The sequence below is a fragment of the Oncorhynchus nerka genome, linkage group LG10 (assembly GCF_034236695.1).
Source record: "Oncorhynchus nerka isolate Pitt River linkage group LG10, Oner_Uvic_2.0, whole genome shotgun sequence".
Classification (NCBI taxonomy): Eukaryota; Metazoa; Chordata; class Actinopteri; order Salmoniformes; family Salmonidae; genus Oncorhynchus; species Oncorhynchus nerka.
This window is the reverse complement of record NC_088405.1, coordinates 7,941,042-7,968,364: the sequence shown is the minus strand read 5'-3', so window position 1 is coordinate 7,968,364 and position 27,323 is coordinate 7,941,042. Positions and strand designations below refer to the sequence as shown.

At 43.2% G+C, this 27,323-nt stretch overlaps 1 pseudogene; it reads left to right on the top strand.

Annotated features, from left to right (window-relative positions):
- LOC115115761 (dedicator of cytokinesis protein 1-like) overlaps positions 1 to 24,604 on the top strand; it is a 209,631-nt pseudogene extending 185,027 nt beyond the window's left edge.
- The last annotated feature ends 2,719 nt before the right edge of the window (positions 24,605 to 27,323 follow it).

The window sequence follows — 27,323 nt, the reverse complement described above, 5'->3', positions numbered from 1 at the left end:
CACTCCAAGCATCACCCTGTTGAGGACTGACTTTGAGTTTTACAGCGGGGTTGAATGACAAATTAACTTATGAATCAACAGCTAATTGTCTACAATATATATATATATATAAGTGTGGAGCCCTTTAAAACTTCTTCACAATACAGATTGTGAAATTATGCCCTACCATGTGAAACCAATATTGAGGCACTAACCACAAATAAGATGCAGTAAGCTGACAGTAAATGTGAGTTTCAATCTATACCCAGCTTTAGAAATACAAACAGCCTCTGAACATATTTGCATGTTCAGAGAGGAATACGATGAGCCAATCCCGACGAGGATACGAAAGCAATTTTCACCCTAAATGGTATTTAATTGCTCTCTCCTTTGTTATTCTTCAGCTTAGACACAGTTGGCCTTTCAGTGCAGTACATTTAATTGGTTTTCTAGTGAGATTTGTGATGTAGTTTAGATGGTTTTCTAGTGAGATGTAGTTTAGATGGTTTTCTATTGAGATGTAGTTTAGATGGATTTCTATTGAGTTCTATTGAGATGTAGTTTAGATGGTGTTCTATTGAGATGTAGTTTAGATGGTTTTCTATTGAGATGTAGTTTAGATGGTTTTCTATTGAGATGTAGTTTAGATGGTTTTCTATTGAGATGTAGTTTAGATGGTTTTCTATTGAGTTCTAGTGAGATGTAGTTTAGATGGTGTTCTATTGAGATGTAGTTTAGATGGTTTTCTAGTGAGATGTAGTTTAGATGGTTTTCTATTGAGATGTAGTTTAGATGGTTTCTATTGAGTTCTATTGAGATGTAGTTTAGATGGTTTTCTATTGAGTTTTAGATGGTTTTCTATTGAGATGTAGTTTAGATGGTTTTCTATTGAGTTCTATTGAGATGTAGTTTAGATGGTTTTCTATTGAGATGTAGTTTAGATGGTTTTCTATTGAGATGTAGTTTAGATGGTTTTCTATTGAGATGTAGTTTAGATGGTTTTCTATTGAGATGTAGTTGAGTTTTCTATTGAGATGTAGTTTAGATGGTTTTCTATTGAGTTCTATTGAGATGTAGTTTAGATGGTTTTCTATTGAGTTTTTAGATGGTTTTCTATTGAGATGTAGTTTAGATGGTTTTCTATTGAGTTCTATTGAGATGTAGTTTAGATGGTTTTCTATTGAGTTCTATTGAGATGTAGTTTAGATGGTGTTCTATTGAGATGTAGTTTAGATGGTTTTCTATTGAGTTCTATTGAGATGTAGTTTAGATGGTTTTCTATTGAGTTCTATTTAGATGGTTTTGGTTTTCTATTGAGATGTAGTTTAGATGGTTTTCTATTGAGATGTAGTTTAGATGGTTTTCTATTGAGATGTAGTTTAGATGGTTTTCTATTGAGTTTTCTATTGAGATGTAGTTTAGATGGTTTTCTATTGAGTTCTATTGAGATGTAGTTTATTGATGATGTGTTAGATGGTTTTCTATTGAGATGTAGTTTAGATGGTTTTCTATTGAGTTCTATGTAGTTTAGATGGTTTTCTATTGAGATGTAGTTTAGATGGTTTTCTATTGAGATGTAGTTTAGATGGTTTTCTATTGAGATGTAGTTTAGATGGTTTTCTATTGAGATGTAGTTTAGATGGTTTTCTATTGAGATGTAGTTTAGATGGTTTTCTATTGAGATGTAGTTTAGATGGTGTTCTATTGAGATGTAGTTTAGATGGTTTTCTATTGAGATGTAGTTTAGATGGTTTTCTATTGAGATGTAGTTTAGATGGTGTTCTATTGAGATGTAGTTTAGATGGTTTTCTATTGAGATGTAGTTTAGATGGTTTTCTATTGAGTTCTATTGAGATGTAGTTTAGATGGTTTTCTATTGAGTTCTATTGAGATGTAGTTTAGATGGTTTTCTATTGAGTTCTATTGAGATGTAGTTTAGATGGTTTTCTATTGAGTTCTATTGAGATCCCTTTAGATGGTTTCTCTCCTGAGATTGTTTAGATGGTTTTCTATTGAGATGTAGTCCCTTAGATGGTTTTCTCTGATTGATGCAGTTTAGATGGTTTTCTATTGAGTTCCTTCCTCTATTGATGTGTTTATGGTGTTGCTATTGAGATGTAGTTTAGATGGTTTTCTATTGAGATGTAGTTTAGATGGTTTTCTATTGAGATGTAGTTTAGATGGTTTTCTATTGAGATTCCTTCCTTCCTTTTCTATTGAGATGTAGTTTAGATGGTTTTCTATTGAGTTCTTTATTGGTTTTCTGGAGATGTAGTTTAGATCTCTGATGGTTTTCCTATTGAGATGTAGTTTAGATGGTTTCTATTGAGATGTAGTTTAGATGGTTTTCTATTGAGTTCTTTCTTGTTCTGATTGATTGATTAGATGGTTTTTCTATTGTGATCCTTTTAGATGGTGTTCTATTGAGATTGAGTTTAGATGGTTTTCTATTCCTTTTCTACTGAATGTAGTTTAGATGGTTTTCTATTGCATCCTATTGAGATGTAGTTTAGATGGTTTTCTATTGAGTTCTATTGAGATGTAGTTTAGATGGTTTTCTATTGAGTTCTATTGAGATGTAGTTTAGATGGTTTCTCTATTGAATGATTTAGATGGTGCATCCTGATTTCTATTGAGATGTAGTTTAGATGGTTTTCTCTTGAGATGTATTTAGATGGTTTTCTATTGAGATGTAGTTTTCCTTCCTTTCTATTGAATGTAGTTTAGATGGTTTTCTATTGATTGCATGTAGTTTAGATGGTTTTCTATCCTTCCTTCTCTCCTGAATGATTTAGATGGTTTTCTATTGAGTTCTATTGATGTAGTTTAGATGGTTTTCTATTGAGTTCCTGAATGTTGTTTAGATGGTTTTCGACTCCTGATTGAGATGTAGTTTAGATGGTTTTCTCCTGAATGATTGATTGATTGATTGCTATCCTGAGTTCTATTGATGTCTTTAGATGGTTTTCTATTGAGATTGAGATTGATTGATGGTTTTCTATTGAGATGTCTTTAGATGGTTTTCTCTATTGAGATGTAGTTTAGATGGTGATTCATCCTATTGAGATGTAGTTTAGATGGTTTTCTATTGAGATGTAGTTTAGATGGTTTTCTATTGCATCCTGATTGAGTCTCTCCAGATGTCAGTTTAGATGGTTTTCTATTGATTTTTTGATCGATGGTGTTCTATTGAGATGTAGTTTAGATGGTTTCTATTGTGATGTCTCTTAGATGGTGTTCTATTGAGATGTGTTTAGATGGTGTTCTATTGAGGCTTTATTGAGATGTAGTTTAGATGGTTTTCTATTGAGATGTAGTTTAGATGGTTTTCTATTGAGATGAACAAACTGTAGTTTAGATGGTTTTCTATTGAGTTCTATTGAGATGTAGTTTAGATGGTTTTCTATTGAGATGTAGTTTAGATGGTGTTCTATTGAGATGTAGTTTAGATGGTGTGGTTTCTATTGAGATGTAGTTTAGATGGTCTGACTTCAATAATGGTTTTCAATAGGTTTGTTTAGATGTTTCTAACATGATGGTTTTAGGTCTTCCCTGGCTCCCTTGGTCTCCTCCTCTCTCTCTTCCCCTGGTCTCTAGTGGCCTCCCTCCTCTCTCTCCCCTCCTCTCTCTCCCTCCTCTCTCTCCCTCCCTCCTCTCTCTCCCTCCTCTCTCTCCCTCCTTTCTCTCCCTCTGTCTCTCCTCCCTCTCTCTCTCTCCTCCTCTCTCTCTCCCTCCTCTCTCTCCCTCCTCTCTCTCCCTCCTCTCTCTCCCTCCTCTCTCCCTCCTCTCTCTCCCTCCTTTCTCTCCCTCCTCTCTCTCCCACCTCTCTCTCTCCTCTCTCTCTCCCTCCTCTCTCTCTCCCTCTCTCTCTCTCCCTCCTTTCTCTCCCTCCTCTCTCTCCCTCTCTCTCTCCCTCCTCTCTCTCTCCCTCCTTTCTCTCCCTCCTCTCTCTCCCTCTCTCTCCCTCTCTCTCTCCCTCCTCTTTCTCTCCATCCTAGGGTGGTCTCTCTCTCCCTCTCTCTCCCTCCTCTCTCTCTTTGTTTCTTGCTTGCTTTTTATGTATTGCTCTCTCTCTCTTCCTTCCTTCCTTCCTTCTCTCCTGATTGATTGATTGCATCCTAATCTCTGATGGCTCTCTCCTTCCTTCCTTCCTTCCTTCTCTCCTGAATGATTGATTGATTGCATCCTGATCTCTGATGGCTCTCTCCTTCCTTCCTTCTCTCCTGATTGATTGATTGCATCCTGATCTCTGATGTCTCTCTCCTTCCTTCCTTCCTTCCTTCTCTCCTGAATGATTGATTGATTGATTGCATCCTGATCTCTGATGTCTCTCTCCTTCCTTCTCTCCTGATTGATTGATTGCATCCTAATCTCTGATGTCTCTCTCCTTCCTTCCTTCTCTCCTGATTGATTGATTGCATCCTAATCTCTGATCTCTCTCCTTCCTTCCTTCTCTACTGAATGATTGATTGATTGATTGCATCCTGATCTCTGATGTCTCTCTCCTTCCTTCCTTCTCTACTGAATGATTGATTGATTGATTGCATCCTGATCTCTGATGTCTCTCTCCTTCCTTCCTTCCTTCTCTACTGAATGATTGATTGATTGATTGCATCCTGATCTCTGATGTCTCTCTCCTTCCTTCCTTCTCTCCTGAATGATTGATTGATTGATTGCATCCTGATCTCTGATGTCTCTCTCCTTCTTCTTCCTTCTCTGATCCTGAATTCCTTCCTTCATTGATTGATTGATTGCATCCTGATCTCTGATGTCTCTCTCCTTCCTTCCTTCTCTACTGAATGATTGATTGATTGATTGCATCCTGATCTCTGATGTCTCTCTCCTTCCTTCCTTCTCTACTGAATGATTGATTGATTGATTGCATCCTGATCTCTGATGTCTCTCTCCTTCCTTCCTTCTCTCCTGAATGATTGATTGATTAATTGCATCCTGATCTCTGATGTCTCTCTCCTTCCTTCCTTCTCTCCTGAATGATTGATTGATTGATTGCATCCTGATATCCGATGTCTCTCTCCTTCCTTCCTTCCTTCCTTCTCTCCTGATTGATTGATTGCATCCTGATCTCCGATGTCTCTCTCCTTCCTTCCTTCCTTCCTTCTCTCCTGATTGATTGATTGCATCCTGATCTCCGATGGCTCTCTCCTTCCTTCCTTCCTTCCTTCTCTCCTGATTGATTGATTGCATCCTGATCTCTGATCTCTCCAGATGTCATCAGATCAGCCCGCGTCCTCTTATCTATTTTTTGATCGTACGGTTTGATTTGATTTGATTCCTACAGGATCTGTGATACGTCTCTTCTCTCTCTCTCTCTCTCTCTCTCTATCTATCTGTGTGTTCAGATCAGCCCACTGAGGCCTCAGAGACCAAAGAGTCAGGTGTTGAACCTGTTGAGTGGAGACCGCCGTCTCTCTGTGTCCCCCGGACCCCCCAGCCTCATTCCTCCCCGGGCCCCCACCCATCACCCCCAGGAACAAACTGTCCTTCAGCCTGCTCACCGTCTCCAGTGAGTACACACATACATGGACAGATATGCACACACACACGTACGCACACACACACACACACTTGCCTTGCAGCTACCTCCGCCATGTTCTCTTACCCTGCTGGCTGAATGTTTCTTCTATGGTCGTCTCTGTCTTCCCTGGGCTCTCTAGGATAGTCTCTGTCTTCCCTGGGCTCTCTAGGGTTGCCTCTGTCTTCCCCGGGCTCTCTAGTGTCGCCTCTGTCTTCCCCAAATCTCTAGTGTCGCCTCTGTCTTCCCCGGGCTCTCTAGTGTCGTCTCTGTCTTCCCTAGGCTCTCTAGGATAGTCTCTGTCTTCCCTGGGCTCTCTAGGGTCGCCTCTGTCTTCCCTGGGCTCTCTAGGGTCGCCTCTGTCTTCCCTGGGCTCTCTAGGGTCGCCTCTGTCTTCCCTGGGCTCTCTAGGGTCGTCTCTGTCTTCCCTGGGCTCTCTAGGGTCGTCTCTGTCTTCCCTGGGCTCTCTAGGATCGTCTCTGTCTTCCCTGGGCTCTCTAGGGTCGTCTTTGTCTTCCCTGGGCTCTCTAGAGTCGTCTGTCTTCCCTGGGCTCTCTAGGGTCGTCTCTGTCTTCCCTGGGCTCTCTAGGGTCGTCTCTGTCTTCCCTGGGCTCTCTAGGGTCGTCTCTGTCTTCCTGGGCTCTCTAGTGTCGTCTCTGTCTTCCCCTGGGCTCTCTATGGTTGTCTCTGTCTTCCCTGGGCTCTCTAGGGTCGTCTGTCTTCCCTGGGCTCTCTAGGGTCGTGTCTGTCTTCTCTGGGCTCTCTAGGGTGGTCTTTGTCTTCCCTGGGCTCTCTAGGGTCGTCTCTGTCTTGGGTGATTTCTATTGGGTGATTACAAGGATTGGGTGATTTCTATTGGGTGATTACAAGGATTGGGTGATTTCTATTGGGTGATTACAAGGATTGGGTGATTTCTATTGGGTGATTACAAGGATTGGGTGATTTCTATTGGGTGATTACAAGGATTGGGTGATTTCTATTGGGTGATTACAAGGATCGGGTGATTTCTATTGGGTGATTACAAGGATTGGGTGATTTCTATTGGGTGATTACAAGGATTGGGTGATTTCTGGGTGATTGGGTGATTTTACAATTACAAGGATCGGGTGATTTCTATTGGGTGATTACAAGGATTGGGTGATTTCTATTGGGTGATTACAAGGATTGGGTGATTTCTATTGGGTGATTACAAGGATTGGGTGATTTACAAGGATTGGGTGATTTCTATTGGGTGATTACAACGGATTGAGGTCACTGATTTTGAATAGTTTATACTGGGTTATCTGTGATTATAAGCCCACGAGGATTGGGTGAATTTTATTGCAGCTATCTGATTACAACCCAAGACTGACCAGTCCACCTGCCTTGTGAATAGTTTATACTACAGCTATCTTTATCACCTGACATCTGCCAGTGTTTGTTGAATAGTTTATACTGCAGCTATCTGTATCTCCTCTATAAGCCCACGAGACTGACCAGTCCACCTGCCTTGTTGAATAGTTTATACTGCAGCTATCTGTATCTCCTCTATAAGCCCACGAGACTGACCAGTCCACCTGCCTCCCTTATTGATTCTTTAAATAATGTGGCAGGTAATAACAGATGTACTTTTCATGAAATTAATGACCACTTTCCACTTTTCTTCATAACTGGAAAATTAACAGATGGGAATGATTAGTAGAATGTAGAATATTTAACTAAAGTAATTATGATCGCTTTAAGATGTTGATTGATGATATATATATATTCAGGCTGATTAGGAGTCTGCTTGCCAGACTCACATCTTTCAATTGTTGTATTTCACCACTGCTTTGCCTTAGTTAAGTCACGTAAGAGAGCAGCAGAAGGTTCTGGAAACCTTGGGTTTTCAACCCGGTCTCAAAAAACCCACAGTACAAAATAAAAAATAAAAAAATTGTGTAAAAGGTTCATCAATCATCTGTTGAGTAGGAAAAAGGCCTGTACAACTCCCCATGTCAATGTCCTGTTGGAAATAAGACCTATACTGATCCTGATGTTATTTCATGTCAGTTAAATAAAAACCATTTTTGTGAATGTGGGTCCCTCTCTGCCAAAGACAACAGAGAAAACGGATGGAAATCCCCCTGGGTTACATGTCCCTTCTCTGCTTCATTGTGATCCTCCTGATGGGAGGTGATGGAGATCGTCGTAACTTAAAGATATCAGCGGCAGATCATGATGACATTGGTGTCTCTGTGGTGAAATGGTGTCTTCCTCGATCACTGAGCCTCTTTATAACGTCCATCTTCACCAAATCAATCCCAACTGGTATTGTTCCTAAAGATTCAAAAATGACCTCCATCCAGTTGGGATTGATTTGGTGAAGATGGACGTTAAAGAGGCTCAGTGATCGAGGAAGACTGGTATTGTTCCTAAAGATTCAAAAATGACCTCCATCCAGTTGGGATTGATTTGGTGAAGATGGACGTTAAATGAGGCTCAGTGATCGAGGAAGACTGGTAATTGTTCCTAAAGATTCAAAAAAATTGAAAGTTATACCTCTCTCTATAAATCTGGAGATCCAAGATATTTTACAAATTATCGCCCCAAATATCTGTACTACCATGTTTTTCTAAAGTCCTAGAAAGATTGGTGTATAAGAGAATGCTGAAACATTTAAATCAACACTGTATTCTATATGAGCACAAATATCGGTTTTCATAAAAAACTACTCCACAGATTCCACGGCTCTTTTGCAACACGTGGATAAAATCTTTACATCCGTGAACAACAATGAACGGTATCTTTTGAGATTTATCCCAAAGCGTTTGACACGGTCGATCATTAAATCTAACTTTCTAGATTGCATTATTATGTTTGTCATGATTTAAACATATAATTGGATATATAGGTCATGTTTATGATAGAGAACAATGTGTTAATGCAAACGGCTGTGTATCTACCAGGGCCAAGATATCCTGTGGTGTGACACAGGGTTCAAAACCTGTCTAGTTTTCATAGTGGAGGGTGAGGGTTACTGGTGAGGGTTTTACCAGTCTAGTTTTCATAGTGGAGGGTGAGGGTTAGTGGTGAGGGTTTTACCAGTCTAGTTTTCATAGTGGAGGGTTTTAAGGGTTTTTCTGGTGAGGGTTTTTTTACCAGTCTAGTTTTCATAGTGGAGGGTAAGGGTTAGTGGTGAGGGTTTTACCAGTCTAGTTTTCATAGTGGAGGGTAAGGGTTAGTGGTGAGGGTTTTACCAGTCTAGTTTTCATAGTGGAGGGTAAGGGTTAGGGTGAGGTTTTACCAGTCTAGTTTTCATAGTGGAGGGTAAGGGTTAGTGGTGAGGTTTTACCAGTCTAGTTTTCATAGTGGAGGGTAAGGGTTAGTGGTGAGGGTTTTACCAGTCTAGTTTTCATAGTGGAGGGTAAGGGTTAGTGGTGAGGGTTTTACCAGTCTAGTTTTCATAGTGGAGGGTTAGGGTTAGTGGTGAGGGTTTTACCAGTCTAGTTTTCATAGTGGAGGGTAAGGGTTAGTGGTGAGGGTTTTACCAGTCTAGTTTTCATAGTGGAGGGTTAAGGGTTAGTGGTGAGGGTTTTACCAGTCTAGTTTTCATAGTGGAGGGTAAGGGTTAGTGGTGAGGGTTTTACCAGTCTAGTTTTCATAGTGGAGGGTAGGGTTTTAGTGGTTTTCATAGTGAGGGTGAGGGTTTTACCAGTTTTTTCATTGTGGAGTCTAGTTTTCATAGTGGAGGGTAGGGTTAGTGGTGAGGGTTTTACCAGTCTAGTTTTCATAGTGGAGGGTGAGGGTTAGTCTAGGGAGGGTGAGGGTTAGTGGTTTTTACCAGTCTAGTTTTCATAGTGGAGGGTGAGGGTTAGTGGTGAGGGTTTTACCAGTCTAGTTTTCATAGTGGAGGGTAAGGGTTAGTGGTGAGGGTTTTACCAGTCTAGTTTTCATAGTGGAGGGTAGGGTTAGTGGTGAGGTTTTACCAGTCTAGTTTTCATAGTGGAGGTGAGGGTTAGTGGTGAGGGTTTTACCAGTCTAGTTTTCATAGTGGAGGGTGAGGGTTAGTGGTGAGGGTTTTACCAGTCTAGTTTTCATAGTGGAGGGTGAGGGTTAGTGGTGAGGGTTTTACCAGTCTAGTTTTCATAGTGGAGGGTAAGGGTTACTGGTGAGGGTTTTACCAGTCTAGTTTTCATAGTGGAGGGTAAGGGTTACTGGTGAGGGTTTTACCAGTCTAGTTTTCATAGTGGAGGGTAAGGGTTAGTGGTGAGGGTTTTACCAGTCTAGTTTTCATAGTGGAGGGTGAGGGTTAGTGGTGAGGGTTTTACCAGTCTAGTTTTCATAGTGGAGGGTGAGGGTTAGTGGTGAGGGTTTTACCAGTCTAGTTTTCATAGTGGAGGGTGAGGGTTAGTGGTGAGGGTTTTACCAGTCTAGTTTTCATAGTGGAGGGTAAGGGTTACTGGTGAGGGTTTTACCAGTCTAGTTTTCCTAGTGGAGGGTAGGGTTACTGGTGAGGTTTTTACCAGTCTAGTTTTCATAGTGGAGGGTGAGGGTTAGTGGTGAGGGTTTTACCAGTCTAGTTTTCATAGTGGAGGGTGAGGGTTAGTGGTGAGGGTTTTACCAGTCTAGTTTTCATAGTGGAGGGTAAGGGTTACTGGTGAGGGTTTTACCAGTCTAGTTTTCATAGTGGAGGGTAAGGGTTACTGGTGAGGGTTTTACCAGTCTAGTTTTCATAGTGGAGGGTAAGGGTTAGTGGTGAGGGTTTTACCAGTCTAGTTTTCATAGTGGAGGGTGAGGGTTAGTGGTGAGGGTTTTACCAGTCTAGTTTTCATAGTGGAGGGTGAGGGTTTTACCAGTCTAGTTTTCATAGTGGAGGTTAAGGGTTTTACCAGTCTAGTTTTCATAGTGGAGGGTAAGGGTTACTGGTGAGGGTTTTACCAGTCTAGTTTTCATAGTGGAGGGTAAGGGTTACTGGTGAGGGTTTTACCAGTCTAGTTTTCATAGTGGAGGGTAAGGGTTACTGGTGAGGGTTTTACCAGTCTAGTTTTCATAGTGGAGGGTAAGGGTTACTGGTGAGGGTTTTACCAGTCTAGTTTTCATAGTGGAGGGTAAGGGTTAGTGGTGAGGGTTTTACCAGTCTAGTTTTCATAGTGGAGGGTGAGGGTTAGTGGTGAGGGTTTTACCAGTCTAGTTTTCATAGTGGAGGGTAAGGGTTAGTGGTGAGGGTTTTACCAGTCTAGTTTTCATAGTGGAGGGTAAGGGTTACTGGTGAGGGTTTTACCAGTCTAGTTTTCATAGTGGAGGGTAAGGGTTAGTGGTGAGGGTTTTACCAGTCTAGTTTTCATAGTGGAGGGTGAGGGTTAGTGGTGAGGGTTTTACCAGTCTAGTTTTCATAGTGGAGGGTAAGGGTTAGTGGTGAGGGTTTTACCAGTCTAGTTTTCATAGTGGAGGGTAAGGGTTAGTGGTGAGGGTTTTACCAGTCTAGTTTTCATAGTGGAGGGTGAGGGTTTTACCAGTCTAGTTTTCATAGTGGAGGGTAAGGGTTTTACCAGTCTAGTTTTCATAGTGGAGGGTAAGGGTTAGTGGTGAGGGTTTTACCAGTCTAGTTTTCATAGTGGAGGGTAAGGGTTAGTGGTGAGGGTTTTACCAGTCTAGTTTTCATAGTGGAGGGTAAGGGTTAGTGGTGAGGGTTTTACCAGTCTAGTTTTCCTAGTGGAGGGTAGGGTTAGTGGTGAGGGTTTTACCAGTCTAGTTTTCATAGTGGAGGGTAAGGGTTTTACCAGTCTAGTTTTCATAGTGGAGGGTAAGGGTTAGTGGTGAGGGTTTTACCAGTCTAGTTTTCATAGTGGAGGGTAAGTGTTAGTGGTGAGGGTTTTACCAGTCTAGTTTTCATAGTGGAGGGTAAGGGTTAGTTGTGAGGGTTTTACCAGTCTAGTTTTCATAGTGGCGGGTTACTGGTGAGGGTTTTACCAGTCTAGTTTTCATAGTGGAGGGTAAGGGTTAGTTGTGAGGGTTTTACCAGTCTAGTTTTCATAGTGGCGGGTTACTGGTGAGGGTTTTACCAGTCTAGTTTTCATAGTGGAGGGTAGGGGTTAGTGTTTTACCAGTCTAGTTTTCATAGTGGAGGGTGAGGGTTTTACCAGTCTAGTTTTCATAGTGGAGGGTAAAGGTTTTACCAGTCTAGTTTTCATAGTGGAGGGTTACTGGTGAGGGTTTTACCAGTCTAGTTTTCATAGTGGAGGGTGAAGGTTTACCAGTCTAGTTTTCATAGTGGAGGGTAAGTGTTAGTGGTGAGGGTTTTACCAGTCTAGTTTTCATAGTGGAGGGTAAGGGTTAGTGGTGAGGGTTTTACCAGTCTAGTTTTCATAGTGGTGGGTTACTGGTGAGGGTTTTACCAGTCTAGTTTTTATAGTGGAGGGTAGGGGTTAGTGGTGAGGGTTTTACCAGTCTAGTTTTCATAGTGGAGGGTGAGGGTTTTACCAGTCTAGTTTTCATATTGGAGGGTAAGGGTTTTACCAGTCTAGTTTTCATAGTGGAGGGTTACTGGTGAGGGTTTTACCAGTCTAGTTTTCATAGTGGAGGGTGAAGGTTTACCAGTCTAGTTTTCATAGTGGAGGGTAAGTGTTTTACCAGTCTAGTTTTCATAGTGGATCGTACTATTTGGCCCTTTGTTCTTCCTAATCTATATCAATGACCTTGCTGTTGTGTCTTCTACCGTACCTCCCTTCTCTTTACTGATGATACCAATTACATTGTATCACCCAAGCATTTTTGATTCACTAATTAAATGAAACCAACTCAGGCATGGCCACATTTTCTAAATGATTCCAGATAAACAAATTCTCTGTAAACATTAATACATTCAACTTTATTATATTCAATTAAATGGAACAGGCCACACCCACTAGATTCCTCTGAGCTCTAATTGATGAAACCGTATCAAGGAAGGCCACACCCACTAGATTCCTCTGAGCTCTAATTGATGAAACCGTATCAAGGAAGGCCACACCCACTAGATTCCTCTGAGCTCTAATTGATGAAACCGTATCAAGGAAGGCCACACCCACTAGATTCCTCAGAGCTCTAATTGATGAAACCGTATCAAGGAAGGCCACACCCACTAGATTCCTCTGAGCTCTAATTGATGAAACCGTATCAAGGAAGGCCACACCCACTAGATTCCTCTGAGCTCTAATTGATGAAACCGTATCAAGGAAGGCCACACCCACTAGATTCCTCAGAGCTCTAATTGATGAAACCGTATCAAGGAAGGCCACACCCACTAGATTCCTCTGAGCTCTAATTGATGAAACCGTATCAAGGAAGGCCACACCCACTAGATTCCTCTGAGCTCTAATTGATGAAACCGTATCAAGGAAGGCCACACCCACTAGATTCCTCTGAGCTCTAATTGATGAAACCGTATCAAGGAAGGCCACACCCACTAGATTCCTCTGAGCTCTAATTGATGAAACCATATCAAGGAAGGCCACACCCACTAGATTCCTCTGAGCTCTAATTGATGAAACCGTATCAAGGAAGGCCACACCCACTAGATTCCTCTGAGCTCTAATTGATGAAACCATATCAAGGAAGGCCACACCCACTAGATTCCTCTGAGCTCTAATTGATGAAACCGTATCAAGGAAGGCCACACCCACTAGATTCCTCTGAGCTCTAATTGATGAAACCATATCAAGGAAGGCCACACCCACTAGATTCCTCAGAGCTCTAATTGATGAAACCGTATCAAGGAAGGCCACACCCACTAGATTCCTCAGAGCTCTAATTGATGAAACCGTATCAAGGAAGGCCACACCCACTAGATTCCTCAGAGCTCTAATTGATGAAACCGTATCAAGGAAGGCCACACCCACTAGATTCCTCTGAGCTCTAATTGATGAAACCGTATCAAGGAAGGCCACACCCACTAGATTCCTCAGAGCTCTAATTGATGAAACCGTATCAAGGAAGGCCACACCCACTAGATTCCTCTGAGCTCTAATTGATGAAACCGTATCAAGGAAGGCCACACCCACTAGATTCCTCTGAGCTCTAATTGATGAAACCATATCAAGGAAGGCCACACCCACTAGATTCCTCAGAGCTCTAATTGATGAAACCGTATCAAGGAAGGCCACACCCACTAGATTCCTCTGAGCTCTAATTGATGAAACCGTATCAAGGAAGGCCACACCCACTAGATTCCTCTGAGCTCTAATTGATGAAACCATATCAAGGAAGGCCACACCCACTAGATTCCTCAGAGCTCTAATTGATGAAACCGTATCAAGGAAGGCCACACCCACTAGATTCCTCAGAGCTCTAATTGATGAAACCGTATCAAGGAAGGCCACACCCACTAGATTCCTCTGAGCTCTAATTGATGAAACCGTATCAAGGAAGGCCACACCCACTAGATTCCTCAGAGCTCTAATTGATGAAACCATATCAAGGAAGGCCACACCCACTAGATTCCTCTGAGCTCTAATTGATGAAACCGTATCAAGGAAGGCCACACCCACTAGATTCCTCAGAGCTCTAATTGATGAAACCGTATCAAGGAAGGCCACACCCACTAGATTCCTCAGAGCTCTAATTGATGAAACCGTATCAAGGAAGGCCACACCCACTAGATTCCTCAGAGCTCTAATTGATGAAACCATATCAAGGAAGGCCACACCCACTAGATTCCTCTGAGCTCTAATTGATGAAACCGTATCAAGGAAGGCCACACCCACTAGATTCCTCAGAGCTCTAATTGATGAAACCGTATCAAGGAAGGCCACACCCACTAGATTCCTCAGAGCTCTAATTGATGAAACCGTATCAAAGAAGGCCACACCCACTAGATTCCTCAGAGCTCTAATTGATGAAACCATATCAAGGAAGGCCACACCCACTAGATTCCTCAGAGCTCTAATTGATGAAACCATATCAAAGAAGGCCACACCCACTAGATTCCTCAGAGCTCTAATTGATGAAACCGTATCAAAGAAGGCCACACCCACTAGATTCCTCAGAGCTCTAATTGATGAAACCATATCAAGGAAGGCCACACCCACTAGATTCCTCAGAGCTCTAATTGATGAAACCGTATCAAGGAAGGCCACACCCACTAGATTCCTCAGAGCTCTAATTGATGAAACCGTATCAAGGAAGGCCACACCCACTAGATTCGTCTGAGCTCTAATTGATGAAACCATATCAAAGAAGGCCACACCCACTAGATTCCTCTGAGCTCTAATTGATGAAACCATATCAAGGAAGGCCACATCCACTAGATTCCTCTGAGCTCTAATTGATGAAACCGTATCAAGGAAGGCCACATCCACTAGATTCCTCTGAGCTCTAATTGATGAAACCATATCAAGGAAGGCCACATCCACTAGATTCCTCTGAGCTCTAATTGATGAAACCATATCAAGGAAGGCCACACCCACTAGATTCCTCAGAGCTCTAATTGATGAAACCGTATCAAGGAAGGCCACATCCACTAGATTCCTCAGAGCTCTAATTGATGAAACCATATCAAGGAAGGCCACATCCACTAGATTCCTCAGAGCTCTAATTGATGAAACCATATCAAGGAAGGCCACACCCACTAGATTCCTCTGAGCTCTAATTGATGAAACCATATCAAGGAAGTCCACACCCACTAGATTCGTCTGAGCTCTAATTGATGAAACCGTATCAAGGAAGGCCACATCCACTAGATTCCTCTGAGCTCTAATTGATGAAACCGTATCAAGGAAGGCCACATCCACTAGATTCCTCTGAGCTCTAATTGATGAAACCATATCAAGGAAGGCCACACCCACTAGATTCCTCTGAGCTCTAATTGATGAAACCGTATCAAGGAAGGCCACATCCACTAGATTCCTCAGAGCTCTAATTGATGAAACCATATCAAGGAAGGCCACACCCACTAGATTCCTCTGAGCTCTAATTGATGAAACCATATCAAGGAAGTCCACACCCACTAGATTCGTCTGAGCTCTAATTGATGAAACCATATCAAAGAAGGCCACACCCACTAGATTCCTCTGAGCTCTAATTGATGAAACCATATCAAGGAAGGCCACACCCACTAGATTCCTCTGAGCTCTAATTGATGAAACCATATCAAGGAAGGCCACACCCACTAGATTCCTCTGAGCTCTAATTGATGAAACCGTATCAAGGAAGGCCACATCCACTAGATTCCTCAGAGCTCTAATTGATGAAACCATATCAAGGAAGGCCACACCCACTAGATTCCTCAGAGCTCTAATTGATGAAACCATATCAAGGAAGGCCACACCCACTAGATTCCTCAGAGCTCTAATTGATGAAACGTTATCCTGGTAGGAACATGTTCATTTTGTCTGTAGCAAAGTGATGAAATCTGTTGGAATCATCAGAGTGGTTTGGTTCATCAAGTTCGCTTCTCAACGCTACACTAGAGCTGCGTTGACCCAGATCTAATTTACTGTAATATTGTCTGGGCCAGTACATACGTCTCCTACCTACACAGATTACTCATCATACAAAAGAAAATGTGCAAGACTATTCGCCACTGGCACAATCTGAATAATTAGTTTCCATTGGGGATGAGTGGTGACCTCAGGACTAAAGATTGTCCTCTGTCCCTCTCTCTCTCTCTCTCTGTCTCTCTGTCTGTCTCTCTCTCTCGGTCTCTCTGTGTCTGTCTCTCTGTTTCTCTCTGTGTCTGTCTCTCTGTCTCTCTCTGTCTCTCTCTCTCTGTCTCTCTCTCTCTGTCTCTCTCTCTCTGCCTGTCTGTCTGTCTCTCAGGTCTGGAGCTGAACGGGATGGGGGTTGATAAAGGAGAGACTCCTCCTCCCCTGCCCGTGAAGGGCATCTCTGCTGATTATGGGAACCTGCTAGGAGATAATGAAGACTTGACGAGTCCCTCCACCCCTCCCCTGACACACCATCAAAGGGTAGGTTTTTAATGTGGGCTAAGAACAGCACCTTAATGATGCCACGTCAATATTACGGTTAATGGAACAACAGCCCATCATCACCAGGGAGGGAGGGAGGGAGGGAGGGAGGGAGGGTCAGTCCACAGTCCTCAGCAACACACTCCTCTCCTCCTCCACCATGGCTGTCCTGGTGGCTACAGCCTGATGGTCCTCCTGCCTCAGCCTGTCTGTTCCTGCCTCAGCCTGTCTGTTCCTGCCTCAGCCTGTCTGTTCCTGCCTCAGCCTGTCTCCTCCTACCTCAGCCTGTCTCCTCCTGCCTCAGCCTCTCTCCTCCTACCTCAGCCTGTCTCCTCCTGCCTCAGCCTCTCCTCCTGCCTCAGCCTGTCTCCTCCTGCCTCAGCCTGTCTCCTCCTGCCTCAGCCTGTCTCCTCCTGCCTCAGCCTGTCTCCTCCTACCTCAGCCTGTCTCCTCCTGCCTCAGCCTGTCTCCTCCTACCTCAGCCTGTCTCCTCCTACCTCAGCCTGTCTCCTCCTGCCTCACCTCAGCCTGTCTCCTCCTGCCTCAGCCTCTCCTCCTACCTCAGCCTGTCTCCTCATACCTCAGCCTGTCTCCTCCTACCTCAGCCTGTCTCCTCCTGCCTCAGCCTGTCTCCTCCTGCCTCAGCCTGTCTCCTCCTGCCTCAGCCTGTCTCCTCCTACCTCAGCCTGTCTCCTCCTACCTCAGCCTGTCTCCTCCTGCCTCAGCCTGTCTCCTCCTGCCTCAGCCTGTCTCCTACTACCTCAGGCTCTCCTCCTACCTCAGCCTGTCTCCTCCTGCCTCAGCCTGTCTCCTCCTGCCTCAGTCTCCTCCTGCCTCAGCCTGTCTCCTTCCTGCCTCAGCCTGTCTCCTCCTACCTCAGCCTGTCCCTGTTTTCTCCTCCCTGAGATGTCTCCTACAGGGACCTCAGCCTGTCTCCTCCTACCTACAGGAGTCAGACTCACTGACTCAGAGGCTAGATTGAGGGAGGGGAGACTTGGCAGGGGAGGGATTAGTCTCACTGGGAGGGGGAGACTTGGCAGTAAACTGGAGTCAGGCTAAGGCCACTCTTAGTCTCCTAGTAAACTGGAGTCAGACTAGATTAGTCAGACTCTAATTGATGGGGAGGGACAGGCAGTAAACTGGAGTCAGACTAGATTAGTGGGGGAGGGACAGGCTAGATTAAACTGGAGTCAGACTAGATTAGTGGGGGAGGGACAGGCAGTAAACTGGGTCAGACTAGATTAGTGGGGGAGGGACAGGCAGTAAACTGGAGTCAGACTAGATTAGTGGGGGAGGGACAGGCAGTAAACTGGAGTCAGACTAGATTAGTAGGGAGGGACAGTCAGACTAGATTAGTAAACTGGAGTCAGACTAGATTAGTCAGGGGGAGGGACAGGCAGTAAACTGGAGTCAGACTAGATTAGTGGGGGAGGGACAGGCAGTAAACTGAGTCAGACTAGATTAGAGGGGAGGGACAGGCAGTAAACTGGAGTCAGACTCAGACTGGAGTCAGACTTAGAGGGGGAGGGACAGGCAGTAAACTGGAGTCAGACTAGATTAGAGGGGAGGGACTAGATCAGACTAGATTAGGGGGAGGGACAGGCAGTAAACTGGAGTCAGACTAGATTAGTGGGGGAGGGACAGGCAGTAAACTGGAGTCAGACTAGATTAGGGGGAGGACTAGACAGGCAGTAAACTGGAGTCAGACTAGATTAGTGGGGGAGGGACAGGCAGTAAACTGGAGTCAGACTAGATTAGTGGGGGAGGGACAGGCAGTAAACTGGAGTCAGACTAGATTAGTGGGGGAGGGACAGGCAGTAAACTGGAGTCAGACTAGATTAGTGGGGGAGGGACAGGCAGTAAACTGGAGTCAGACTAGATTAGAGGGGAGGGACAGGCAGTAAACTGGAGTCAGACTAGATTAGTGGGGGAGGGACAGGCAGTAAACTGGAGTCAGACTAGATTAGTCTCACTGGGGAGGGACAGGCAGTAGTAAACTGGAGTCAGACTAGATTAGGGGAGGGACAGGGAAGGGACAGGCTAGATTAGTGGGGGAAAGGCTGGAGTCAGACTAGATTAGTGGGGGAGGGACAGGCAGTAAACTGGAGTCAGACTAGATTAGTGGGGAGGGACAGGCAGTAAACTGGAGTCAGACTAGATTAGTGGGGGACAGGCAGTTAACTGAGTCAGACTAGATTAAGGGACAGGCAGTGGAGTCAGACTAGATTAGTGGGGAGGGACAGGCAGTAAACTGGAGTCAGACTAGATTAGAGGGGAGGGACAGGCAGTAAACTGGAGTCAGACTAGATTAGTAGGGGAGGGACAGGCAGTAAACTGGAGTCAGACTAGATTAGAGGGGAGGGACAGGCAGTAAACTGGAGTCAGACTAGATTAGTAGGGGGAGGGACAGGCAGTAAACTGGAGTCAGACTAGATTAGACTCAGGAGGGACAGGCAGTAAACTGGAGTCAGACTAGATTAGTGGGGAGGGACAGGCAGTAAACTGGAGTCAGACTAGATTAGAGGGGGAGGGACAGGCAGTAAACTGGAGTCAGACTAGATTAGTGGGGGAGGGACAGGCAGTAAACTGGAGTCAGACTAGATTAGTCTCACTGCTGAGGGGGAGGGACAGGCTAGATTAAACTGATCTAGATTAGTGGGGGAGGGACAGGCAGTAAACTGGAGTCAGACTAGATTATAAGGGGGGGAGGGAAACAGGCAGTAAACTGGAGTCAGACTAGATTAGTGGGGAGGGACAGGCAGTAAACTGGAGTCAGACTAGATTAGTTTAGGGACAGGCAGTAAACTGGAGTCAGACTAGATTAGTAGGGACAGGCAGTAAACTGGAGTCAGACTAGATTAGTGGGGAGGGACAGGCAGTAAACTGGAGTCAGACTAGATTAGTAGGGGAGGGTCAGACTAGATTAGTGGGGAGGGACAGGCAGTAAACTGGAGTCAGACTAGATTAGTGGGGAGGGACAGGCAGTAAACTGGAGTCAGACTAGATTAGTGGGGGAGGGACAGGCAGTAAACTGGAGTCAGACTAGATTAGTGGGGGAGGGACAGGCAGTAAACTGGAGTCAGACTAGATTAGTGGGGAGGGACAGGCAGTAAACTGGAGTCAGACTAGATTAGTAAGGACAGGCAGTAAACTGGAGTCAGACTAGATTAGTGGGGTTAGGGACAGGCAGTAAACTGGAGTCAGACTAATTAGTGGGGGAGGACAGGTGTTAAACTGGAGTCAGACTAGATTAGTGGGGGAGGGACAGGCAGTAAACTGGAGTCAGACTAGATTAGTAAAGCTGGGGGGAGGGACAGGCAGTAAACTGGAGTCAGACTAGATTAGTGGGGGGACAGGGACTAAACTGGAGTCAGACTAGATTGGAGTCAGACTAGGGGGAGGGACAGGCAGTAAACTGGAGTCAGACTAGATTAGTGGGGGAGGGACAGGCAGTAAACTGGAGTCAGACTAGATTAGTGGGGGAGGGACAGGCAGTAAACTGGAGTCAGACTAGATTAGTGGGGAGGGACAGGCAGTAAACTGGAGTCAGACTAGATTAGTGGGGGAGGGGCAGTAAACTGGAGTCAGACTGAGTTTAAAGAGGGACAGTAAACTGGAGTCAGACTAGATTAGTGGGGGAGGGACAGGCAGTAAACTGGAGTCAGACTAGATTAGTGGAGTTTAGGGGAGGGACAGGCAGTTAAACTGGAGTCAGACTAGATTAGTGGGGGAGGGACAGGCAGTAAACTGGAGTCAGACTAGATTAGTGGGGAGGGACAGGCAGTAAACTGGAGTCAGACTAGATTAGTGGGGGAGGGACAGGCAGTAAACTGGAGTCAGACTAGATTAGTGGGGGAGGGACAGGCAGTAAACTGGAGTCAGACTAGATTAGTGGGGGAGGGACAGGCAGTCCTCCTCCCTGGAGTCAGACTAGATTAGTGGGGAGGGACAGGCAGTAAACTGGAGTCAGACTAGATTAGTGGGGGAGGGACAGGCAGTAAACTGACTGGGGACAGGCAGTAAACTGGAGTCAGACTAGATTAGTGGGGAGGGACAGGCAGTAAACTGGAGTCAGACTAGATTAGTGGGGGAGGGACAGGCAGTAAACTGGAGTCAGACTAGATTAGTGGGGAGGGACAGGCAGTAAACTGGAGTCAGACTAGATTAGTGGGGGAGGGACAGGCAGTAAACTGGAGTCAGACTAGATTAGTGGGGGAGAGACAGGCAGTAAACTGGAGTCAGACTAGATTAGTAGGGACAGGCAGTAAACTGGAGTCAGACTAGATTAGTGGGGAGGGAGTAAACTGGAGTCAGACTAGATTAGTGGGGAGGGACAGGCAGTAAACTGGAGTCAGACTAGATTAGTAAACTGGAGTCAGACTAGGGGAGGGACAGGCAGTAAACTGGAGTCAGACTAGATTAGTGGGGAGAGACATTACAAACAGATTTTCCCAGCTAGTGACAGCGGGTTTGACTCCAAGTCCTTGACTGCTGGTGTCATTGAGTCTTGTGTAGAGTACAGTATATACATATGAGATGAGTAATGTAGGGTATATAAACATTATATAAGGTGGCTAGTGATACATGTATTACATCAACGTTTCCGTTATTAAAGTGGCTGGAGATTTGAGTCAGTGTGTTGGCAGCAGAATCTCAGGGATCTTTAACTGCTGAGTTGTGAGATGACCTGCTACATTTCCAGGATATTCATCTTTCTTTAATCTACTTGAAGCATCCGAGTTTAAAGCTTCACATAAGGACGTGTTTATAAAGGATGTATAAGTCGAGTTTAAAGCTTTATAGGATGTATAAGTTACAGAAAACAAGGTGTTAAGGTTTGTTATGTATAAACCGATTTCAAGCCACAAGGTGTTTAAGGATGTATAAGTGAGTTATTTTGTTAAAGGATGTATAAGAGTTTAAAGCTTCACAAGGTGTTATAAGGATGTATAAGCCCCTTCCCAAAAAAAAATAAGGATGTATAAGCTGAGTTTAAAGCTTCACAAGAGTTTAAGCTGAGTTTAAAGCTTCACAAGGTGTTATAAGGATGTATAAACCAGTTTAAAGCTTCACAAGGTGTTATAAGGATGTATAAGCTGAGTTTAAAGCTTCACAAGGTGTTATAAGGATGTAGTTTAAAGCTTCACAAGGTTTAAAGGATGTATAAGCTGAGTTTAACTACAGGTGTTATAAGGATGTTAAACTGAGTTTAAATAAGCTTCTTCACAAGGTGTTATAAGGATGTATAAGCTGAGTTTATAAATGTATAAGCTTCACAAGGTGTTATAAGGATGTATAAGCTGAGTTTAAAGCTTCATAAGGATGTATAAGTCGAAAATATTCACAGGTGTTATAAGGATGTATAAGCTGAGTTTAAAGCTTCACAAGGTTTAAAGATTCACAAGGTGTTATAAGGATGTATAAGCTGAGTTTAAAAATTCACAAGGTGTTATAAGGATGTATAAGTCGAGTTTAAAGCTTCACAAGGTGTTATAAGGTGTTATAAGGATGTATAAGGAGCTGAGTTTAAAGCTTCACAAGGTGTTATAAGGATGTATATAAGGATGTATAAGCTGAGTTTAAAGGTGTTATAAGGATGTATAAAGCTGACTTCACAAGGTGTTATAAGGATGTATAAGCTGAGTTTAAAGCTTCACAAGGTGTTATAAGGATGTATAAGTCGAGTTTAAAGCTTCACAAGGTGTTATAAGGATGTATAAGCTTTTAAAGTAACAGTCTGTTACGGTAGTTTAAAGTATTTGACATAAGGTGTTTTATATATAAGGATGTATAAGCTGAGTTTAAAGCTGAACTCTACAAGTGTTATAAGGTATGTAAAGCTTTAAAGGATGTATAAACAAGGTGTTATAAGGATGTATAAGCTTTTAAAGCTTTACAAGGTGTTATAAGGATGTATAAGCTGAGTTTAAAGTTTAAGCTTCTCTTAGTTTAAAGCTTCACAAGGTGTTATAAGGATGTATAAGCTGAGTTTAAAGCTACAAGGTGTTATAAGGATGTATAAGCTGCTGAGTTTAAAAGGTTCTACACAGGTGTTATAAGGATGTATAAGCTGAGTTTAAAGCCACAAGGTGTTATAAGGATGTATAAGCTGAGTTTAAAGCTTCACAAGGTGTTATAAGGATGTATAAGCTGAGTTTAAAGCTTCATGTTATAAGGATGTATAAGTCTGAGTTTAAAGCTTCAGGTGTTATAAGGATGTATAAGTCTTCACACAAGTGTTATAAGGATGTATAAGCTGAGTTTAAAGCTTCAAAGTGTTATAAGGATGTATAAGCTGAGTTTAAAGCTTCACATAAGGATGTATAAGCTTAGTTTAAAGCTTATGCAAGGTGTTATAATGTATAAGACTCTACACAGTCTCTTACGGTGTTATAAGGATGTATAAGTGTAAGGGGTATAAGCTGAGTTTAAAGAACTTCACAACGTGTTATAAGTGTATAAGCTGAGTTTAAAGCTTCTGATTTTAAAGCTCTACACAGTCTTATAAGGATGTATAAGCTGAGTTTAAAGCTTCATAACGTGTTATAAGGATGTATAAGCTGAGTTTAAAGCTTCATAACGTGTTATAAGGATGTATATGAGTTTAAAGCTCAGGTGTTATAAGGATGTATAAGTCTTTAAAGCTCCACAACGTGTTATAAGGATGTATAAGCTGAGTTTAAAGCTTCATAATAAGGATGTATAAGCTGTTTTAAGCTTCATAACGTTATAAGGATGATACTGATTTAAAGTCTCACAACGTGTTATAAGGATGTTTTAAAGTCTCTAAGGGTTATAAGGTTCTAACGTGTTATAAGGATGTATAAGGATTTAAAGCTATAACGTGTTATAAGGATGTATAAGTTAAAAGCTTTATAACGTGTTATAAGGATTTAAAGTATAAGGATGGTTTAAAGGATGTATAAGCTTCATAACGTGTTATAAGGATGTATAAGCTGAGTTTAAAGCTTCATAACGTGTTATAAGGATGTATAAGCTGAGTTTAAAGCTTCATAACGTGTTATAAGGATGTATAAGCCTTTATAATGTCTTATAAACGTGGCTTAATATTTGTGTATTCTCTCTTTTCTTTTTTTGAATAGCATTTGCCACCTCCTCTTCCCAGCAAGACCCCTCCTCCTCCTCCCCCTAAGACCACCAGGAAACAAGCCTCCATCGATTCAGGAATTGTACAATAAACAATGACCTTAAGACACCCGATTTAAAACACACAAGGTTCTTTCCCCTCTGCAATCCCCCCCCCCCCCCCCTCCTCATCCCCGCTCAACACAAGGCTGCGTTAACAAAATGGCAACCTATTTCCAATAGTGGACTACTTTTCACCATCGGGTTCTGGTCAAACGTAGGGCACTATATAGTGAACAGGGTGCCATTTGGGGAAACAGCCGCAGTCTGACCAGGAGTGGAAGAAGAGTATCTCACTCAGGCAACACTCCTTATTGAGCCATTCATCTTGTCGGTGTCCCAAACAGCACCCTATTCCCCATATAGTGCACTACTTTTGACCATGGCCGATAGGGCTCTGGTTAAAAGTAGTGCACTACATAGGGAATAGGGTGCCATTTTGTGGCAGAGCCTCATTGATCCTTTTTCAATTTTTGCCTGAAGTGTGATGATGCGGTCTACTTTACCATAGGGTAGATAGGTGAATCAGTTTCACATGATTACTGGTCACTGAATGTATTGATGCTATCTACCATCTAGGACTCCATTCTCCACCTGATACCAGTTCAGGCCTTTGTAATGCTATGAGATCGTGTTCCACCTATAGAACCTTTAGAATGAGTGAAATGAATATAGAATCAGAACCAGGTGAATGAAGCGTTCTCTGGTTCTGTCTTTGACCAATAGACAGGCTGTGTGTGAGTGACGACCAACATTCTGACCCCTCCCACCTGCCCTTAGGAGCTGGGAGCACATAGTAACAGAAAACATACATTTTATTCTGTGGTTTATCTTTTGTATCCATAGGTTTATCTTTATTCTGTCTTTATCGGTTGTATCCATAGTTACAGAAAACATACATTTTATTCAGTGGTTTATCTTTTTCTATCCATATTCCCGCTTTGTACAGAGGTTTGTATATAGGATTTTTATTTTCATTTCACTTTCTTTATGTGGAATTTATCATGACATTTATTTTGTATTAACATTGCATTAGATTAACAGGTTTTCATTTATACCCCCAGTCTCTTAAAAAAAAAAAAATAAATAATGTTTTTAAAGTTTTGAAATGACAGGGACTATAAAGAATTGGTGAGAATCTGCCTATCGTTGATTTTCTGGGTAAGGTTTGTGTTTTCTTTGGCGTGAACACAACTGACTCTCCTCCTTCATCATACATCGTCATTGTATAGGATTTTAACGCTGTAACATTGACTGTTTCCAATTCACTACTGACTTCTGAATAAACTTTCTCAACTGGATGTTTCAACTGGTGTTTTCGCAGCTGAAGTGCTCTTCAGTTAACGAAAACAAAATACCTTTGAAACAAAGTCTGTTCCGTCTGTGCTGTTGACTTTGATTAAAGGATGTATAGCAACTAGCTGGGTTTCACTGACAGCAATCACAACTCTACTGCTTAATGCCTTATCAAGGAAGTCTACACAGTCTCTTACGGTGATAATGCAGGGTTATCAAGGTGAAGTCTACACAGTCTCTTACGGCAGGTAATGCAGGGTTATCAAGGTGAACTCTACACAGTCTCTTACGGTGAGGTAATGCAGGGTTATCAAGGTGAACTCTACACAGTCTCTTACGGTAAGGTAATGCAGGGTTATCAAGGTGAACTCTACACAGTCTCTTACGGTAGGTAATGCAGGGTTATCAAGGTGAACTCTACACAGTCTCTTACGGTAAGGTAATGCAGGGTTATCAAGGTGAACTCTACACAGTCTCTTACGGTAAGGATAATGCAGCTGGTTATCAAGGTGAACTCTACACAGTCTCTTACGGTAAGGTAATGCAGGGTTATCAAGGTGAAGTTACTACACAGTCTCTTACGGTAAGGTAATGCAGGGTTATCAAGGTGAACTCTACACAGTCTCTTACGGTAAGGTAATGCAGGGTTATCAAGGTGAACTCTACAGCAGTCTCTTACGGTAAGGTAATGCAGGGTTATCAAGGTGAACTCTACACAGTCTCTTACGGTAAGGTAATGCAGGGTTATCAAGGTGAACTCTACACAGTCTCTTACGGTAGGTAATGCAGGGTTATCAAGGTGATTACTCTACACAGTCTCTTACGGATTACTAGGTAATGATTACAGGCAGCTTATCAAGGCAGCTCTACACAGTCTCTACTAGGTAATGCAGGTGATTATCAAGGTGAAGTCTACACAGTCTCTTTACGGTAGGTAATGCAGGGTTATCAAGGTGAACTCTAGGCAGCTGGTCTCTTACGGTAAGGTAATGCAGGGTTATCAAGGTGAACTCTACACAGTCTCTTACGGTAAGGTAATGCAGGGTTATTCAGGTGAACTTTACACAGTCTCTTACGGTAAGGTAATGCAGGGTTATCAAGGTGAAGTCTACACAGTCTCTTACGGTAAGGTAATGCAGGGTTATTACAAGGTGAACTTACACAGTCTCTTACGGATTAGGTAATGCAGGGTTATCAAGGTGAAGTCTACTACAGTCTCTTGGACGGTAAGGTAATGCAGGGTTATCAAGGTGAACTCTACACAGTCTCTTACAGTGATTACTAGGCAGCTGGAAGTGCTAACAGTGATTACTAGGCAGCTGCAGTGATTTATCAAGGTGAACTCTACTAGGCAGTCTCTTACGGTAAGGTAATGCAGGGTTATCAAGGTGAACTCTACACAGTCTCTTGGACAGTGATTACAAGGCAGCTACACAGTGATTACTTACAGTGATTACTAGGCAGCTTATCAAGGTGAACTCTACACAGTCTCTTACGTGATTACTAGGCAGGGTTATCAAGGCAGCTGAAGTGATCTACACAGTCTCTTACGGCAGCTGGAATGCAGTGATTATCAAGGTGAAGCTGGACAGTGATTTACTAGGCAGCTGGACAGTGATTACTCAAGGTGAGCTACACAGTCTCTTACGGTGATTAATGCAGGCAGCTTATCAAGCTGGACAGTCTCTGATTACTAGGCAGCTGGACAGTGTTACTAGGCAGCTGCAGGGCTTATCAAGGTGATTAGTCTACACAGTCTCTTGGACGGATTAAGGTAATGATTACTAGGCAGCTGTGACTGATTACTAGGCAGCTACACAGTGATTACTAGGTAATGCTGGGTTATCAAGGTGATTACTAGGCAGTCTACACAGTGATTACTAGGCAGCTGGTGATTATCAGCTGGAGGTGATTAGTCTGGCAGCTGGACAGTGATTTATAGGCAGCTGGACAGTGATTAAACTAGGCAGCTGGACGATTACTAGGCAGCTTCAAGCTGGACAGTGATTACTAGGACTGGACGCTACTGGAAATTAGATTACTAGGCAGCTGGACAGTGATTACTAGGCAGCTGGAAAAAGTGATTCTATCTAGGCAGCTCTTTTGGGACAGTGATTACTAGGCAGCTGACTGTCTAGTAATTATTAGCGCAGCTGGCTGATTACTAGACAGTCAACCTGTGATTACTCCAGCTGGACAGTGATTACTAGGCAGCTGGACAGTGATTACTAGGCAGCTGGACTGGACAGTGATTACTAGGCAGCTGGACAGTGATTACTAGGCAGCTGGACAGTGATTACTAGGCAGCTGGACAGTGATTACTAGGCAGCTGGACAGTGATTACTAGGCAGCTGGACAGTGATTACTAGGCAGCTGGACAGTGATTACTAGGCAGCTGGATTACAGTGATGATTACTAGGCAGCTGGACAGTGATTACTAGGCAGCTGGACAGTGATTACTAGGC